The following is a 6,000-nucleotide window of genomic DNA, read 5'->3' on the forward strand; positions in this document are numbered from 1 at the left end:
GATAAAGGGTTTGCTGCCATTGGAGTCCCCCGGGGCTGTCCCCTCTACCGTCTGCTAGCACATCAGAAAAAGCGCCTTCCATAGCAGGGAAGAGGACCCCTACATGACATGGCTTCTGAGCCCAGGAAGTGACTGGGCCCAGCTTGGGAAGAGGACCCCAAATCTCTGATTGGGCACAAGTGCTTCCTGAGGGGGAGGGGCAGCAGCAGAAGCTGCACAGAGATAGTGTAAAAGTGCCATAATCAGGAAAATACAAACAAACCTTTGATAAACTACCCAACATTAAAGACCACGTCTGAAGGCTCCTGAATGTCCAACGATGTGGGAATGGGTATGTTATAATTAATAATAGCCATTTAACAGAGGGGACAGTTTTTATTTACTAATGTGACCACACTGTGCCTTTAAAATGCACCCAAAAAACCCAGAAATGTTCATGGTGACTTTCTGTTTGAGAGGATTAGTAACAAATTTTTCCACTTTGTATTCTCTATATTCTTATATTACAAGCTGTATTGTTCTTGTAATCCTAAAAACATCTTTATTTTTAAAAAGAACACTTGGAGGGGGCGCCTGGGTGGCTCAGTGGGTTGAGCGTCTGACCTAAGTTCAGATCATGATCTCACGGTTCATGGGTTCGACACCTGCATCTGGCTCTGTGCTGACAGGTCAGAGCCTGGAGCCTGCTTCGGATTCTGTATCTCCCTCTCTCTCTGCCCCACCCCTGCTCACACTCTGTGTCTCTCTCTCAAAAATAAATAAACATTTTAAAAATTTAAAAAAAAAAAAAAAGAACACTTGGAAATAAGAGAGGTTATAGACACACAGGTTAGAGTACTTGACCTTGGGCAAAAAGAGAACTCCATCTGCTTCCAAAGAGGTGGAGGGTGGCCTACATGATGTCCGTTCTGGCAGCAGGGATACAGAGGAGCTGGGGGCTCAGGCCTGATTGTTCTCACTTCCTCATGAACAGGACAGGATGCCCTCTGTTGAGGAAAGGGCTGCTGGCCGAGAAAGTGGAGCCTGAGGAGTGGCCATGAGAGCTCAAAGGAGACACATAGGGGACAGGAGTCTAGTGGCCGGTCAGAGATATAAATCTGGCACTGGCAGGCAGGGGCTGGCGGCCCCACTCCCCTGGCTTTGGGGCTACGGGCAAGCTCTTTATCATGGCTTTCCTGACTATTGAGGTTTGCCTTAATTTTTCTCAGCAATACTTTTGTAACTTTTAGTATACAGATTTTGTATGTACTTTGTTAGGTTTCTTCCTAGGTATTTGATGGGTTTTTTTTTTAAGTTTTTTTACTTATTTATTTTGTGAGACAGAGAGAGAGAGTGGGGGAAAGGGCAGAGATAGAGGGAAAGAAAAGAATCCCAAGCAGGTTCCGAACCGTCAGCGCAGAGCCCAATGTAGGGGCTTGAACCGTGAGACCATGACCTGAGCCGAAACTTAACGGACTGAGCCACCCATGTGCCCCCTAGATATTTGATATTTTGATGCCATTGTAAAAAAATACTTTATTTCATGTTCTAATTTGTTGCCATTATGTATGAATACAATTAATTGTTTATTGACTGTGTCCTGTTACCCTGCCCAATTCCAGTATTATTCTAGTAGTTTTATTTTATATTCCATAGGATTTTCTACATACACACAAGTGCGCTTGGTCAAGATCTTGCTCTCATAGTCAAGAGGAGATGTAGCTAAATATTATTAAAGCTGCACAGAAAGATGCAAAGATCATAAGATACGTAATGACAAAGTGCTGTGGGATATCTAAGAGCTCTAGAACCACTGGGTAACATGGAACCCTTAGGTTCACAACCAGCTCTGTTTTTCACAAAGTGAAACATAACTACCAGAATTAAGCTTCACAGCTCCGTGACACAGGCAAGGTTGTTGTCATTATTTGAGACCCAATGGTCCCAATGGTCTGCCCAGTGTTGCAGAATCTCTGCTGGGTGCGTGATTTTTATATTTGTACACTTCCCACCATTGGGCCAAAGATGGTCCTTGGAAGTTATCTAATGATAAAAACCATTAAGCTGGAAAGGACCTCTGATGAACCTCTTTTCTAATTTAGCACTGCTACTCTAGAAGATTGTTTGCCCTCTTGAGGCACAGACGTGATCAGAGCCAGTTAATTATGCCCCTCTGGGTTTCGGAAGCACTTTCAACACACAGAAGAGAAGCAAAGTCCCTCGCTCTCCTGTGCTCTTCAACCGGACTTGACCTACAGTCTGACCCAACATCTATTTCCTGTTTGGAAATCCACTACTTTTTTTCATGGAAACTATACCAACTTAACCAATTCATTCTATAAATTCCATGTTTTTTTCTTTCCCCACCGGGACCCTAGGATTCTCCTTTTGATGTTCCTTCCTTTGGAGGGTGAACAAACCAGAATCTTGTCGATCCCTTCCAAACAATACCATTTAAGCCTCCAGCAGTCTGCTTCCCTGGGGTCTGTCAACAAAACAAACAGCCCAGAACTCATCCAGGACTTCTCAGGAAAGAAAAGGGAGGGAAAAGAAACTTAAAACTACTGTGCCCTCTGGTGGTCATGACAGAAACCAAACATACCAAAATATCAAATTTCCCAAAAGTTCTTAAGCTACATTTAAAAATATTTGCTTATAATTTTATAAAATATACCTTTACCATCAATTATATCTTTATAAATGTTACAAAATAAGTTATATCTATAATTATTAAATCTACTCTTTAGATTTACTAGTACTCTTTTTTTTACTCTTTCTTAATTACAGTACTATTTGTACCTATTTGATCTGTTTTTCTTGATCTTTTCTTCAGTGAGTTGTCTTTTTGAGGTTTATAATTTTAAGGTTTTCTTTTCTAATTTGTTTTTTTCCTTTTATTCATATTATTTTTATCTTATACTTCTTTGAATCCCCTTTCCAAGAAATGCATATTGAATGTTTTTTGGTTTTTTCCTTTAGTGATAATAAAAACACTACATGTGAATTTTCTCTTGAATACTGTTTTGATAAAAATTACAGATTTTGGGAGTACCTAGGTGGCTCAGTCTGTTAAGCATCTGACTCTTGATATCTGCTGAGGTTGTGATCTCACAGTTGTGAGATCAGGCCCCACATCGAGCTCCACATTGAGCGTGGAGCCTACCTTGGATTGTCTCTCTCCCTCTCTCTTTGCACCCCCCAAAATAAATATACAAACTTTAAAAAATTACAGATTTTCATATGTAGTGTTGTCATTTAATAAACAGCATGTTGCTGTATTTCTTAATTTCCCACTTTAGCCAATTCTTATTGATGGAATTGAGCACATTTTTTAATTTTTATTTACATTTTAGTTAATTAACATATAGGGTAATATTGGTTTCAGTAGAATTCAGTGATTCGTCACTTAAATATAACACCCAGTGCTCATCCCAACATGTGCCCTCCTTAACACTCATCACCTATCTAGCCCATCTCCCTACCTACCTCCCTTCCATCACTTAGTTTGTTCTCTAAGAGTCTCTTGTGGTTTGCTTCTCTCTTTCCTCCTTTTTCCCCCCTTCCCATATGTTCATCTGTTTTGTTTCTTAAATTCCACATGAGTGAAAGAATTGAACACATTTTAAATGACACAATTTTGCAATTTCTATTGAAACATTTATTGTTATTAGCTTGCTATATTATGGGAAGAGTTTGTGGCCTTAAGATTTTTGTTTATTTTTTGTAATGTGTTGGTTGTCTTCATACTGTCATGAATTAGGCTTTGTAAAAATTTCAGACAGTAGAAAGTCTTTCAGACTCAGATTCTCTCAGTTCATTCTATTTTATTGTTTTGTAATATATACTTAATTTTTGCCAGCTTGATTTAATAATGTTAACTGAGAATGGTAATTTCAAATTTCTAAACAGCATATTTTGTCAAATACTCCTTAACTCTAAATGTTATATACCGTTGTGTCAAAAAGTAACAAAGTTCATAAACTTTTTAAAACAGTGTCTTTAATAAAATCATAATTTTTGTTAAATGCTACATATATATAGCCGATTTCTGTTGACTAAACAATGCTTAATATCAACAATGCTGTGTTTGTATTTGATAAGGCCTTTCGGGGTTATTTTGTTTCAGGTGCTCCTACCGCAGTCCAATGCGTATCCTGTCAAGATGACCCAGGGAGTTGGAAGAAGCAAGGCATTTGGAATCAGAACTGGGCAGAATCCCAAACTGAGCACTTCATGGTTGTGAGACCCTGGATGTGCAATGGACACCTCTCTAAGGTAGAGAGAGTGCCACTGCCTGCTACATGCGATTGTTGTGAGGAATAAATTATATGTAATATACATAAATGTCTACGGAGACACATCTGTTTCCAAAAGCATCAGTCTTGGGACTGTTCCCAAGTACATTCTTGGGAGCTTTTTTTTTTTTTTTTCCTAGAGAGAGAGAGTGAGCACAAGAGGGGGAGAGGGGAAGAGGGAGAGAGAGAGAGAATCTGAAGCAGGCTCCGTACTCAGCTCAGAGCCCAGCGCAGGGCTCAGTTTCACGACCCTGGAATCCTGACCTGAACCAAAATCAAGAGTTGGACACTCAGCTGACTAAGCCACCCCACCCAGGACACCCATTCTTGAAAACTTTTGTGTAGTCACTATGGGCTAGTATTTATTTGGGGACCCAATATGCACAATGAATTGTAATTTTTAGGCTAATCAACATTTAGGAACCTATCCTGGAAATCCAGGGGAGGGAAGGTCACACATTGTGGAGTGGCAGAGAGGCAAGAGCGGGGGTGGCAGATCTAATAGTTAGTTAGGAATAACACTGGGAGGATAGGGTTTGTTGGAATGTGGGAGGTGAGAGGGGAGCTTCTTTGGCATCAGAGGATACATACTGTGAACATTCCCAATCCACACCCAATATTTTATATATAGTAATTCCTTGTGTATTTCTTGTCTTTAGATGAGTGAATGTATTCCCACTTGCTTCCATCTTTTACTAAGGTTAAACAGGAAAACAGTTCAGTTCTAATCCTCTGGTTGTTATCCTAAAACAGTATCAGCCTCATTTAAAATATCTTAAAATAGCAATGAATGCACAAAATCCTATTTGCCCTTTAGATAAGTGGAAGACTAATGATTTTTGGCTTCTCTCAATCCACTTTCCCATTCCTTCCTATTGTCTCATTACCTAGTCTGTAATCTTAAGGGCTGGCTTAGAATGATACTATCTGGAGAGCCTGGATAGCTCTAGGTGTCTGACTCTTGATTTTTGGCTCAGGTCATGATCTCACTGTTCTTGGGATCGAGCCTCACACCGGACTCTGTGCTGAAAGTGCTGAGCCTGCTTGGGATTCCCTCTCTCCCTCTCTCTCTGCCGCTTCCTTGCTTAGGGCCTCTGCCTCTCAAAAAAATAAACAAATAAACATTTTTTTTCAACGTTTATTTATTTTTGGGACAGAGAGAGACAGAGCATGAACGGGGGAGGGGCAGAGAGAGAGGGAGACACAGAATCGGAAACAGGCTCCAGGCTCTGAGCCATCAGCCCAGAGCCTGACGCGGGGCTCGAACTCACGGACCGCGAGATCGTGACCTGGCTGAAGTCGGACGCTTAACCGACTGCGCCACCCAGGCACCCCACAAATAAACATTTTTAAAAAGAGAAATCTCCTCTCAAATTTAAAAATAAATGAATAAATAAATACATAAATACATAAAATGATACTATCTTGAGGGTGGGGGAGGGATAGATGAAATATGTGATGGGGATTAAGGAGTGCACTTGTCATAATGAATACCGGCAGATGTATGGAATGGTTGAATCACTAGTTTGTTCACTGGAAACTAAGACAATACCGTATGTTAAGTGTACTGGAATTTGAAATGTTGTGTTAAAATTTTTTTTAATTATTTTAATAAAATAAAATGATACTATCTTCTCTCCCAGTGTGTGTGTCTGTGTGTGTGTGTGTGTGTATGCATTGTTGTTATTGTTGCTGTTACATCCATTTCTCTTAGTCCACCAGATTT

The sequence above is a fragment of the Acinonyx jubatus genome, chromosome D2 (genome assembly GCF_027475565.1).
Source record: "Acinonyx jubatus isolate Ajub_Pintada_27869175 chromosome D2, VMU_Ajub_asm_v1.0, whole genome shotgun sequence".
Classification (NCBI taxonomy): Eukaryota; Metazoa; Chordata; class Mammalia; order Carnivora; family Felidae; genus Acinonyx; species Acinonyx jubatus.